The sequence below is a fragment of the Rhinopithecus roxellana genome, chromosome 2, assembly GCF_007565055.1.
Source record: "Rhinopithecus roxellana isolate Shanxi Qingling chromosome 2, ASM756505v1, whole genome shotgun sequence".
NCBI lineage: Eukaryota > Metazoa > Chordata > Mammalia > Primates > Cercopithecidae > Rhinopithecus > Rhinopithecus roxellana.
In genome coordinates this window covers 140,509,822-140,524,938 of record NC_044550.1, presented here as the reverse complement: position 1 = coordinate 140,524,938, position 15,117 = coordinate 140,509,822, and the positions used below count along the sequence as shown (strand labels likewise).

General features: G+C 38.8%; 1 protein-coding gene across 1 annotated transcript in view; it reads right to left on the bottom strand.

Moving 5' to 3' along the window:
* The window catches only part of NWD2 (NACHT and WD repeat domain containing 2), a 227,490-nt gene that overhangs the window by 203,698 nt on the left and 8,675 nt on the right, over window positions 1–15,117 (bottom strand). The gene's annotated exons all lie outside the window — the stretch shown is intronic.

Below are 15,117 nucleotides of genomic sequence, written 5' to 3'. Positions count from 1 at the left end.
TGTGGTGTGTTTATAAAACAGAACAGCACAGTACTCACCAATAAAAACAAACAAATTATGGATAAGAATGAACTACTGATACACACTATAATAAATCTTCAAAACCTTATGCTAAGTGGCAGGACCCAATGTAAAAGGTACCTATGATTCCATTTCAACGAAGTTCTAAACCAAACAACTATCAGTGATGAGAGAAATCAGGAGTGGTGCTTTTATAGGATGGAGAATGACAGGTGAAGAGCATATGGGTGGATCTCTGGCTTTATTAGGGTGTGGTTACATAAATGAATACATTGTCAAAACTCAAGTTGTACACTTAAGATGCATTTTATTGTATATAAATCTTATCTCATAAAAAGATTGTAAGACTATGAACTAAGCTTCCATTTTTTTTACTTTAATATTTTAGACATCAGTTTTTCATTGCTCCCTAACTAAAAGTACAACTAACCATTTAGCAGCATGAGAGGAGACAAGCATCTGGATGTCCCAAATCAATGGTGACCGGTGTCATTTTCCGTATGTTCCATTTTTGTTTTAAAAACACTTATTTGTGATCATAGCATAATTATGTGTTCTTTAATGTAAATAAAACAGGCTATCATATTTAAGTCCTACAAAACCAGTGAGATAAGCAATAGCAATAAAAATAAATTTCATAATGATAAAGGGATTCCTTAAGGACTAGACTTAAAAATCACTGCTGTGGGAAATCTGAAGTTCCCTCTAACTGACCTTACTTGGCTAAAGATGGACTTTGATCAATTACTGGAAATAAAGCCTGGGAATTTATTTCCATTTGTCAAATAACCTTTAGCAATATTTAAATAATTTCAGATGCCGCTGGGCTGTGCGGGGTGTTTGGGAGAATCCTGGCCCAGATATTCACTTGCCTCTTATGCTTGATTTAACACACCAGCCTCATAGCTTGTCCACCTGCCTCCAGTCCCATCCCATCAACTTATTATACGTACAACTGCCAGAATAATTTTCTTAAAACACTGATTTCCTCATGCCAACAGCCTGCTTTTTTTTCTCTAATTATCACAAAATAGCTTTTTCAAGGCTCTTAGCAATTACAAAAGACATCACGAATGCCAATGAATGATCTTTCTACATAAAAGTACTATATTTCAATTTATATTTATAATTGTCTTATCAACATTCAAAGTAGTACTGTGATACTGCATATTCACTGGATGCTTCCTGGCAAGGCTCTCTCCATGGTGCTCAGAATCCGTAGACGAATACAATAGAGTCCTGGTTCTTTCTTTATTAATTAACAATGAATTTCGGAAACAAGGTATAGACATTAGACACAGAGAAGGAATAACGTAAAAGATCTATGATTAAAGGTTAATAGTTAAGCAGTAATTTCCCTAGAAGTTCATTCAGAATGGCTTCCAGGAGGTAGATTTTAAACTAAAACCTTAAAAGTTCACAGGTTTTGACGAGTAGTGCACAAAGAGAATAACTCTCCAGGACAGAGAAGATACACGGGCTTCATTTGGGGGAATGTATATAAACAGGATACAAGGAAGAAATCAATGGGCTAGTAGAATGACCCTAAATTTGTAGGTAGGTTTCTGGCAAATCAGGTCCCTGAGTGCAGACTTTATCCCACAGGTGGTGAGAGTAGTTTGATGTTGAGAAGGAATGTATGAAAATTGTCTTCCAAATACAAATCTATTTTCTTTGTACAGAAGATTCCTATAGGAAGCAAGACAAGCCACAGGAGCAGGTAATAGTACCAGCATGAGAAAAGTGGATAATGTATGAGGAATCAGTACTGAAGGTAGAACACCGTGGTTCCGTAACACTGGGGTCAAATGGCTTTCACCGTTCTAATCATATACCTCTCAAATGTTCTATTTCTGTGTTTGTCCCCCTCATCAGACATGAAGTCCTTGGAGGCAGAGCCCACTTATTATTAATTGTTGTAATTGTATCGATTATTGTTTAATTATGTTGTAATTAATTCCTGGCATATAGTAAGTGCTCACATTTTATTTTGTCTTGAAGAACACATTAAGACCAACAGGTACTTCAAAAAACACCAAAGGATTTCTATTATTTCAAATTTACAGGCCATAACTTTCGGTAGATCTACATAGCTTATGACTAGATGCATCCATGGGTGAGTTTCTCAATTCAAAGGCCATAGCTCTGTTATCAAAGATGTTACATTTGCTAAAGAGGCACATTTTAAGATGTAGGCATCCCTTCACAGTATGTGCTAGGGTTCTTAGAAATTCTTAAAAGCTGTGGGCTCTGATGGGGTTGCTATGATCAGGGCTGGCCCTGTTTTCCTCTAATTCCTCCTCAGCAAAAGGCAAGGAGACAGGTTCTCTTCTAGTACCTCCAGAGAGAATGCAGACTTGTCAATACCTTGACTTTAGACCAGTGAAACTGAATTCGAACTTCTGACCTCCAAGACTCAAGACAATAACTTTGTGCTAAGTTGTTATCGAAGCAATAGAAAACGAATACAAATGGTTTTGTTCATTAATTTGCTTTTTAACTTTTCAGATGTCAATGTTAGTAACTATATTGTAAGCTCCTGAATGTCAATCCCATGTCTCATACTTCTGTGTGTCTTTACACAGAGACTATGCAGTTAGATCCATTAAATCTTCTAATTTACTGCAGTAAATATTAGAAGTATATCATTTTATATCTGGATCTTGAGTTCCTTATTTTTTTCTTAAAGAATGATTCAGTATTGTCATTCATATCACAAAGTGTTCCTTTATTTTCTTTCACCTCCCTCACTTCTCGGGGAGCTTTTTACAATCAAGTCACAGTATAGGCTGGAGTTGAGCTTTAGATACATTTTTGATCTGATTTTACTATTGTTTCAGTTTATGTCAATTTGCACACCACATGGCTGGGATATTAGTTTCCTGGCTCATTCTACACTATAGATTCTGCAGTAAGCACCCTGTAGCATATGCTAATAGTGTAAATGTTATGGAAGAAAAGTTATGCCAGAAGCAGACTCTACCTTTTACTTTTTAACTTGTACATGTCATTTTTATTAGACAGTGGTATTATGTTGTGAAAATATTTAAAAAACACATGTCCTTTATATAATAAGTTTTTTATACAACTAAAATGGGAAATTAAATTCAACTGTAACTGCATTAATAAAAAAGGGCTAGATTCTGTTTCGCTTCTGATTTTCTTACAGAATAAAGACTCATTTTTACATTTTACTTTTGAACTTTTGAAAATGTCTGGTTATATGTTAAAAGCCTTTGTTTTTCTTTGATTTTATGAAGCAGGGAATTTTATAGTGCTATTGCCTTAACAGCTTTCAAATACAGATTGAAATATCTGTTTGACATATGGACACAACCAGATATAAATATATTCAACCTCCTTGGGCAAAAAATCTCCAGAACACCCAGTTTACTGGCTGCACAACAAAATGACCTATTTAGGAAAAAGGTCAGCTGGTTATGAAAAAATCAAAGATGAGCAAAACAACTTCAGGAGGGAGGTAGAGAAACATCATTTTACTTACAGGAGAGAAATTACCAAAATCACACATCCACCAAACGGAAAGTAAGCTCTTCTGAAATGTTAGGGATATATGAGTTTTATTCCAGCCATTTAACCTACTCAAATTCTTCTTCCTATTATGTCAGAAAGGACTGATTAAAAAGAAAACCACCCATTACATCTGAAATCAGCCAGGCACTAAATTAAACTGACAGTTATCTGTTCAAATTGGGATTGGATAGACAGACTGAAGGATTCTGGGTCCAACAATCTCCTTTGATTGAATGGGTTGCTCAGTCCAATCTGAAATGAAAGCAGCAGCTACTAACTACCTTGTTGTCCCTCTCAGAAATCTCTGTCTTACCAGGCATCAGATACTATCCTAGTGCTCTCTTTAATTACCATCTTATTTAAGAGATGCCCAGAAAGTATTATTTAATCTCATTGGTCACAGGCATTGAATAAATGATCTGAAATAAAGGCAATAGTCAACTGCTTCCAATGACCATCTAAAATTCTATTCCTAAAGCATCATTTCATTTCTTTTTTTAAAAAATAACTCAGGGTCAGTTCTAGTCTATTAGTAACTCTTGTATTTAAATAATTTCTCTTAAAATTTATAAGGACTGAATATTCTTCTCCTCCCCTCCCTCTTCTCTTTCTGGCACATGCTCACTTTACTAAATAATTCTACTCCTACTCTAAATCATCATAACAACAATTAGCATTAATCTGTCTGGTATGTGCCAGGCACAGTGCTAAATGCCTTCAATACATTATATCACTAGCTCTCATAAAACCTTAAAAGTCTAACACTATTATAAGCCCCATTTCAAAGATGAGGAAACCAAGGCTTAAAGAGGTTAAGGAGGAAGTCACCCTGCTACAAAGTGGCAGAGCCCTGATACCCCACCTAGCACTTTCTGATCCAGAGTCAAAACCCAAACACTGCTTGCTACTGTTGACATACTGAAAGCTTGTATAACCCATGTTCCCTCAGTCGCCAAGCCAGACTGAGCAAGGGAAAGTGATGGACAGTTCTGGTCATGCATTAACGTTCCTGGAATGAATAAAAAATAGTCAGTATGATTCTTGATCATCTTGGGTACCTGCTATGAAAATGTAGCGTATGTGTCTTCCTTGTGGGCCATTACACTTTCCTGCTGCAACTACAGGTTCTAACAACATAAAATGCCCTGGGATCTCAGCAGCTGTGAAAGCTGGACCATGCAGCTCCTATTGTCCCTGGTGGGGGTAACATCATAGCTGCTGCTAAGCTGCAAAATGCCACAGGTGACATTCACCTAGGACTCTGCTGAGGCTATAGCTACCTTGAGACAGATACAGTAGGATTCGTGGTCCTGGCTCCATGAACTTTATGATGGGCTCCCAAATGGTTGTTGCCTTCATTGCCCCTCTCAAATAATTTTTAGTAGGTTTTCTAGGAGCTTTGGTTGGAGGATATCGCAGTGAATCCACCTGGGGCTATATCAAGAAGCACCCTGTGCCATCATGTTCTAGCATCCAGAGACCAAGTTGGACTCTACCCTCTGCAACCTTAGAGATAATTTTCTGTCTTCCCGGCCACATATGAACAGAAAACCTTTCCCTCTTATTATGAATCTTATTCTCAAGGGTTGGACCACTTTGCCACGTGCTCCTCTATAGATCCAATACAACGTCTCTCATCCATTTCCATTTTATTTCCAAGGTACCTGGGTAGTTGAGAAGATCGGCTTAGGTTCCACATTTCACTATCCTCCCAGAACACTGAATGAATTGCTGAATTTCTGGAGTGGGTGGGGAAACCCAGATCAAATATAAGACAGCTATTAGAAAACGTACATCCCAGTGAATGCCATCTTACTTTTTTTCCCAAGAATATTGGCCAATCATCAGGGAAATGCAAATCAAAACTACAAGGCGATATCACCTCACCACTCTTAGGATGGCTATTATCAAAAAGACAAAAGGTAGTGTTGGTGAAGGTATGGAGAAAACAGAAGCTGTATACTGTTGGTGGGAATGTACATTGACACAGTCACTATGGAATTTTCTCTTACAATCATTTTTTAAAATGAATTGGCTCAATGACTGAATGTGTTCTTTAAATGAATAGTGAAAATCCTTATGCTTTGTGGGTAAAGTTGGCTTCTATGAATTACAATGAGATAACATGCTGGCTCCACATGATCCAGCTTCTACGAGTCCCCTGATCTTATTTCTTACCATAGCTGATGCTCCATAGGCACACACAGGTACAGTTTCCTGGATATTTGTAGATGGCATCTATTCTGGTTGGTTGGTTGGCTGGTGTCTGCCACACAGGGGCATTAAACTTTTTTTTGAAAATTACCCTTGTCTCCATCTACTTTCCAGTACAATGACCTTGCTCTTCCTTGAACACCCCAGTCATGCTCTGCCACAGGGCCTTTGCACTTGATGCTTCGTTGGGTAGAAATGTTTGTCCTCCATATATCTGGTTGGTTCTCCCCTTTACTGTTACTATTTCTGTTCAAACAATATCTCATCAGGCAGACCTTTTATGACCACCCATTAACTGGGAGAGAGAAACTGCCCATTACCCTTTCTCTTTACCTTGCTTTGTTTTTCTTCACAGTAGTTATCACCACCTTCCACAAACTTTACAAATCTTTTAATTGATTTTGTATATTTACTTTATGGTCCCCCCATCAGAATGTGAGCTCCATGAAAGTAGGGGCTATGTGTATGTTTATTTGATAATGTAATTATTTAAACATAGTTACTTAACATAGTTATATTCTATATCTTCAGGGTTTAGAACAGTGTCTTGCATGCAGAAGTCCCTCAGTAAACACTTGTATGATTCTTGCGAATTTCATGGAAAATAGGTGTCTGTGAAGTAAGAAGGCATGCCTACTTTTGTGGCTTACAACTTACTTGTGATAGCAATTCTTCAAAAGCACTTTTTAAAATGTTTATTATAAACACGGCCTCTTCAGATGTCAACCTTGACAGACAGTTGGAAATAAACATTCTGGTTTAACATAAACAAACAGAATATAAATGTTTCCTAACTGTGTCATCATGTTACACGTTCTTCCCTCTTCTATTGAGTGGGCAACAAAGATACCGCCGGCAGATAAGCCTTTGTTTAATGCATGCCAGCTGGTTGAGCCATGCCTGACGTGTCCTTCTTCACTAGCTGAGTCCTCAGCATCTCCTAGATAAGGAGAAAATGGAGCTACTAATTATAATGGTGATTAGCTCTAGTTAATGTTTAATGAAAACTCATTGTGCCAAGCATGTGTTAAACACTCTACAAACTTTACCCTCAGATGAATCCTAAGATATTTCCAATTTTAGAAATAAGGAAATTGATGATTGGATAAATTAAGTAACTTGTTTAAGGTCACTGAGTCAGAAAATGGCACACAGCAAGGTCTCAAATCCACTGCTTCCAACTCTACAGTTTGAATTTTCAACCTCTACTATTCAGAAGTCCCTGTATCATGTGTTATACGTGCATACATAATGGATTCTATTACACAATTCAGGATGAAGATCAGATCCCTTCTATCCAAGGGTTCACATTCTGTCTGCCTTATCCCAAACTCAATGATTAAAAAAAAAAATCAATCTAATAGTCTCATTTGTAGGCCTAAGGAAGATGTCTTTTATACCTATTTTACCCTACTCATACCTTCTGGTTTGAATAAGGAACAGTTGGGAAGGTGTTTCCAAATCCTGGAGATATTCCTCACAAACTTGGTTGTACTCCTTGTTATACTATCCACATTCAAATAGTAAATAGTTTACATGTATTAATACATTGTAGTTTCAAAACTGCTTTCCCCTCCATTATCATGATAAACTGTTACAGGAAGGACAGGTGGTATTACTACTATTTTTCAGGCAATGGAGTAGATACACTCACAAAGTTAGGAAGAAAGAGCAAGATCCCACATTTTCCCTCCATAAAATAAACCGCCCAAATAACACTGCTGGGGAGTTTGAGAGAAATGTAATAACGTAATACTGCAGCTTTCAAAGAGGTCCCGGAGAACCTGTTTGTCAACCACCTCATTCTGCAGAGGAGAAAAATGAGAGTCCCAGAGAAAATGCCCATGGTCACAGAGCTACTGTATAAACCAGAAGCAGAAGCCAAGATGTTTCAGTCCATTTCATGCCCTCTGCCCCTCATGTTGTCTCAAGGACAAGCATGTCACACCTCATGCACCCATGACATTATTCGAAAACAAGAATGCTCTCTAGTGAAAATGCTCCAATTACTCCCTTCTAAATGGCTGTGACACAAGCCTGATGGTACATGATTCAAATGGAACACAAAATGAAACTGCCCACAAAAATAATGTTATAGAGGGTGGCAAGGTTCCTAACTTGTCCCCAAAGTCATAATGTAGCCAAACCATAATACAAACACTATTTGATTTCTCACTGTTCCTGCAAGGCAGGCATGGGAATTTAAAACTTCACTGCTGTTCTCTAGTTTCATGGAAATCTCATCTCTCTTCTTCCCTCAGTGGCTCCTTCCCTGGAGGGTAGGAAGACATCCATCTCTTCCCACTCTCTGCCTTTTCTCCTGGCACTATGGTAGAACTTGGGGAGCGACACCCATGCATTGCAGCTGTTTGGGAGCTCTGGCCTCCAGGGGTGGGAACTGTAGGGCTGCATCTCTATAACCATGTCTGTGGGGATCCTGCTGTCCTCTAGGTGAGGCCCTGTCAAGCTGGGGTAAAGTAATAGGGTAGCCTCAGGCATAAAGTGGTTGGTATATTGACAGATGGTTACATCTACTGGTAGCAACAGGGACAGGGACATAAGAGGGACAAGATCTGTGACCTAGAGTGGGCCCTGCTATACCCGGCCCTGCAGGAATTTCCAAGACTCAGGTCAGGAGGAAGACACTTCATGCCATGACCTCCTCTTCACTGTCTCTTAGGTATTTAAAAACTCAACAAGTACTGGCCAGGCCTGGTGGCTCACCCTTGTAATCCCAGCACTTTGGGAGGCCAAGGTGGATGGATCACGAGGTCAGGAGATCAAGGCTATCCTGGCTAACACAGTGAAATCCCGTCTCCACTAAAAATACCAAAAAAAAGAAAAAAAAAATTAGCTGGGCATGGTGGCGGGTACCTGTAGTCCCAGCTACTCGGGAGGCTGAGGCAGGAGAAGGGCATGAACCCGGGAGGCGGAGCTTTCAGTGAGCCGAGATCGCAGCACTGCACTCCAGCCTGGGCGACAGAGCGAGACTCCGTCTCCAAAAAAAAAAAAAAAAAAAAAGAAGAGACTCACAGACACAGTGACAATTGTCCATTTTTATGCTGAGATTCTATGAAGACTGAAAAACCGTGTACAAATATGGTTGGACAAAAAGCGTACGACCTAATGGGAACCTAAGTGGGGAAACCCAGCATGGTCTGTCTGTTTTTCAGATGCTTCTTGGCCTCTCAGTACAGCATTCCTTCCTCCGAGATATGGGGTGGGATGCTTTCTGGACTTTCTTCATTTGTAGGCCTGAGGAAGATGTCTTTTATGCCTATTTTACCCTACTCATACCTTCCAGTTTGAATAAAGAACAGTTGGGGAAAAAAAACCTCAGCAAGTATTTACTGAGCACCTATTTTGTATGTTAAATGCTAATTATACCATACCACAATATTGGCTTAGAAGGCAGTTTAAGTCTTACATGTTTGGAAAAGTTTTAAGCAAAGAGCAATGCTTTGCTTTTATATAGGGTTCACTGTATGTTTACTACAGCAGAATTTAATCTGCAGAACTGCATAAGATACAAAACATAGAGTTGCATTTCTTTTCAACAGATGGGAAAACCGAGACTCGGGGTTCTAGAACCTGCTCCAGGTTACACAGCTCATAAACACTAGGCGGTGCATAATCTAGATTCTGGTGCTGATTCTAACATGCTCTGGTATCAAATGAGACTCATGTCCTTGAAATCTTACCGTGCAGGTGCTGGCAGAGAAGAAATTTACATACACATTTTGAGGTCCATGGAGCGTTAAGAGTACACCCCTTGTGCTTACCCACCCACTGGAGCAGCCTCTACAGCATGGGTCTGCCTTGATCCTACTTGTGATATCAGGAAAAGTGAAATTCATGTTTTCCCTTGACACAGTTAAGACTAATTTTCCAAAAGAAAAAAGGTGAGGGAAAACAAAACAATTATACAATAAGCATAAGGGACAAAGAATGAGTTTCTAATATTTTAAAAATCTCAGCAAAAGAACCAAAGCATTTAGCTGAGCCCTATATTTCCTCTTCTTCAGATAAGCACACTGGCTGCATTGAGGAAAGCAGGCTCCTTGCCTCCCTCCACCTGCTGACACTCAGACTGTCTCACTGTCCTGGAGAGGCTGGACTGTCTCAGTTTCTAGCCCTTTTCAAATTCCAACTTTAATCACAAAACCTATTTCTGTTTCAAAACTCCTGGATGCCTGGGCCTTCTCCCTCATTCCATTTTACTCTTAGATCTCCAAGCTTGAATTAACAAATAAATGATTAACACTTTCTAGATTCAAGTCATCATCCACCTATGCCCAGTCCCATTCATTGACTCACTCAAAAGACCCATCTCTAGCAACCACCTCCATCTCCAAACATCTGCACCTCTAAGAGCACAAATGCTCTTTAGTTGCTATAATGTGAACTTCCAATAACCATTACAAGAACACAATAAGAATGATCAACTTACAGTGAAAGTTGGTTGGGTCATTCAACAATAGTAACTACTTGGAATTAAATCGTCTTTCAATCATGCATGAGATTTGTACCAAAATCCTGGCTAGAGAATAGTGACTGCTCATTTTTATCCAGTGTGGTCTTTCCCACATAAATGTGGGTACCACAGGCTCTTTGGAACTATGAGCAAAACTATGCAAATCTGAACTTAAGCAAACTATGCATTACAGTCTAAAAGATTAAAAGGACCAGAAAAATGATATATGAACCTTTATGTCGGTTTAAAGCAACATTAAAGGAATTCTTTGAAAGAAATTATAATTTTTTAGTATAAGAATTTTGCACATCTAACTTTAAATGGTGAAAGTGCAAACCTTTTATTCTTTGAATGTCATTTTATTGAACTCTGCTGGCTACTTGTGGTTTCAGAGAGTTGTCCTTTCTGGTAGGTAGCTTTTTGAAAAATCAGCTAGTTTCTGCTCTATTATTTAGAGATGTAACTTATTAACTTAATATGTTATAGTTTGGGCTGAATTCATGTTTATGTAATTAAGTCATCTTTTTAAAAATCTGGTGTTTTTATGTAGTCCCTTCTAGCTAAAAGCATATATGATCACATAGGTGGCATGATTTGAGAATAATGACCCATTTTGTGCTGTAGATTTTTTAAGAAGGAAGTTATTCAAGGAATTCTCATTTCCATAAAACTGTGATAACTCTATATTCTAGAGCTTTTAGCAAATTCTGACCTATAATTTTTAAGTCCTTAGTATCTTTCAGGCATTGTTTTAGATGCATCGGTGTAGTATTTCATTTCTTTCTCACCATTGCCTGGTGAGGTAGGTGTTATTGCTCCAATTTTTCAGTTGAGAAATGAGTCTAAGAAGACTAAATATCTTATCCAAGTCTGGGAAAATCTTGGGATTCAAACCTGAATCTAACCTTCAAATTATTCATTCTTAGGACACATTATAATGTTTGTTTTCTTTTATTAATTAATTTATTGCTACATAACAAACCCAAATCAAACAACAGTCATTCCTTTTTACCCTTGCACCTGCACCTTGGGCAGGTTTAGGTGGGAAGGCTGGTCTCCACACCACACGGCCACAGTCAGTGGGGGAAGCTCAACCGGGGTGAAGATCTGCCTCCCAGATGGCTCATTCTCCTTGTTGGCCAGGTGGTACTGGCTGTGGCCTCCTTTCCACAGGGGTCCTTCCATGGGTCAGTGAGGGTCTAAAAATCAGTGTTTCAAAAGACAGAAAGTGGAAGTGGCCAATCTCTGAATGCCTGGGCTCCAAATCTGGTACAGTGACACCTCTCCTATATTCTGTTGGCCAAATCACAACCCAGATTCAAGGGAAGAAGTCACAGACCCCATCTCTTAATAAGAGAGTCCCAAATTTCAAGGGCCACATTGCAAAACCCTAAATTTCCAGCATGGCAGCGATTTCACTAAATTGTGAAATCTCCCAATTTGTGAATACTCTTATACTTTTTTGGGTAAAACCTCCAAATGGTAGCTTCTTAGAGGAGAGAAAGATATTTGGATCTTTCTTTTTCCTACATATTCTTATTGTTACTGAAATTGCTTCTGTAAACAGATTTAGACTTCTGAATTTTAAAACAAATGGGCTCGTAAAGGAATTTGTTATTTTCAAGTCTTCTTTTCAGTGTTCATAGCAGATTCTCTTTTTTTTTTAAAGCACTTGATAACTTTGGTTAACTTTCCTTATCACACGGTGACTTCAGTAGTTTCTGAATTCCATTTTAATTAGAGTCTTCTAGAATATCATTAACTGAGTGAGATCTTTTCTGAAGCTACTCTTCTTTGCTTAGCAACAAACTCATATGCAGGTTCCACCTCATGTAAGTAGATTTTTCAGTCTATTTAACAGTTTCAACACATTCTTCTCCCTTTAGAAAGCTGTGATTTTACCAGTTCTGTCATCTGGGAATTTCTCACCAGTTATTTCTTGGGCAAAATTTTCTTATTTTCCTCTGACTTGTCTTCTCTGCTTTGCCCAAATACAACAAAACAAAAGCCTTCTCTTGGTTGTTTACACTGCTCCATTCCTCTACCCCCAGTGTCCACAGTCACACAGACACTGCACACATAAGGATACAGACCAGTCCTCATTCCAAAGCAGACATTACTCATCACTGCTCTTTTCCACTGAGCCTGAATATGGTCCCACAGCTTTCTCTCTAAAGTATTCCAAGCACTGTTACTGATTCAGAAATTAGACTTACCCAACTTCCAGGATATGTCCTATTCTGTCGGGAACATTTCTTTTCCAACTATGACAATTAAGTATTTCTCATCTTTCAAATATTGTTCAAAATCCCTTGTTCTAACTGAATAACCCTTCCTGGCTTCTGCATCCATCCTCTGACATACCTGGAATCACAGCTCGTGCCACCTGTAGTGGGGGCTGGTCCCAATCCCTGGGCTCAATAGTAATCTTAACCAGGAAATGTTTAGTATTATTTCTGTCCCAACCCTCTGGGACTCAGGGTCATATTACTCATGCTGCAGTTCTGGCCTTGGGTTCTAATTCCAACAGCAGATTTGTACATTGTCCCAGGACCTCAGTCCTCCCTTATGATTAGGGGCTGGGATCCTATTGTTTTTGCCAGACACTTTCTGCTACCTTATTCTCCTTCACAAGTCCCCACTTCAGAAAGGGAACTTTGTGCCCAAGACATTCAGACTCTGTACCTGCCAAAACTCCTTCAATTTTTATCTAAATAAACCTTACTCTTCTGACACTCAGATAAATTAAATACACTTCAGGCCAGGCTTTGCTCACTCACTGGGTAACCCTTCAGATTCTATTAGACTCCTTGACAACAAATGCTTTCCCTTTCAAAAACCATGCTCTCCCTTGGATCTGGACTCACTCTTCTTATACATGGCGGGACCAGTTCCCCACTGGCCACCCCTCTACCGTAGATGGGTGATTTTTAGGTCTGATCCTTCTCAGTCTTTCCCTTTTGGCTAAATGTGAACAGCTCATGCCACACTGGGATATCAGATACAACCTGATTCCAATTATTCCAATCAGCCTTTGTATGTAAACATCCCTTTCACAACTGCAGTGTCTGTAGTTTTTATAGTTGTTTGTCCTGCCTCTTAGATGTGTGAGTCTGAAGAATAAAGACAGCAGCACATACTGTTATTTTTAATCCCTTTCTAACATTCCACACCAACCAATTAGGTGTTTGCTAGTGCACAATGGGTATCTAATAAATACTGCAGTTGATGCTAAGAATAAAACCTGAAGGAGACATTCTGCAGCAAGAAACTCTTTGAATGACACTGTATGTAATAGATCAGATTAAATATTATGAAGGATACGCTTTCAATTTTGCGGTTTTATCTGAGTGAAATTCTGTAATACTCTAGGAATAAGACACCTGACATCTGTGCTCTGCTCTTTGTTTTGAGCGTGCCATTCATAGTCTTTGAAATATTTTGGATTGAAAACGAGATTTCAAGGAAGTATTTCATTAGAAGGGGGGTATTATTCTCTTTGAATTGCATCCAAGCTGCAGTTTTTCATCTTCTTTATTAACTTTCTATCATATAACTCTCTTTTCTAATTATACATTAGCCAACACACTTCAATGTGCTGAATGAATCCTGTTTGGTTTCAACAAAAATAGAAATGGAAGCTAAAGCCTTGAAGAAGTGATGTAAGCCACTGCTACAAGTTTCACATTTATTTAAATAACATGACCATTATGAGCAACACTTAAAAAAAATTGAGTTGAACTTTAAGCTACCCAGTTTATTAGTTGCTTTATGTTTATAAACAGATTATCTTTAATGCCTGAATGCTGGCATTACAGATCTTCTGCAGCTGTTTTGGATAGGAATTCATCAATGCTTAGAGTTCAAAGTTGGTCGCTTTTTGACATTTTCCTACTGTATCAGTGAAATACATATTGCCAGGGATTTCTCAACAAAATGGAACTTTTAGTATTTCAACAAATGTTGATATGCCCAGCCTGATTTTTTTAAACTTTTAAGTTCAAGATACAAGTGCAGGTTTGTTATACAGGTAAACATGTGTCATGGGGGGTTTGTTGTACAGATTATTTCATTATCCAGCTATTAAGCATACTACCCACTAGTTACTTTTCCTGATCTTCTTCCTCCTCCCAGCCTCCACCCTCCGAAAGGCCCCAGTGTGTGTTGTTGCCCTCTATGTGTCCACGTGTTCCAATCATTTAGCTCCTACTTATAAGTGAGAACATGCGGTATTTGGTTTTCTGTTGCTGTGTTAGTTTGCTAAGGATGGATTAAAAAAAGAAGAACCTTAGGCTTACTTTATCAAACCTAATTACTTCCTGTTACTCTGTAGAATCATCATTTGCCATTTTAAAAGGTGCTTGTGTGTTTTTACTTTTTTAATTTGCCAATTATCTATTGCTGCATATCAATCTACTTCAAAACTTAGTGGCTTTAAATAACTTATTTATAGAGAAATATGTGACTTTTCCCAAGGCCATGCTAAGAACTTATCTTACAAATGTATTCTGGTACTGAGTATCTGAAATATGTGTACAGATACATGTATATCGTTCCTGCTATTATCTTTAGTAGCTTGTACCTCACTGTCTTCTTTATATGAGATAATGGGCTGTGATGTAATGAGGACCCCCTGGACTCTCTTTACCTCATTTAACCTTCCCAGACTGGAAAGCAAGGGAAGAAGAAACCAGGCAATTTCTGCCCACCTGCTCACTCCTACCCCTTGGGACCTGACCTGTTCCGGGGAGCATGGCTTCACTCTCTCGTCCAGGCTCCTTGTTTTCTGGAGCAGGCCACAGGATGGAAGGTCTCTGGAGGCCCACCATCTCCAATGAGTGGCCAGAAGAATATCTAATTCTGCTATTTAGTAT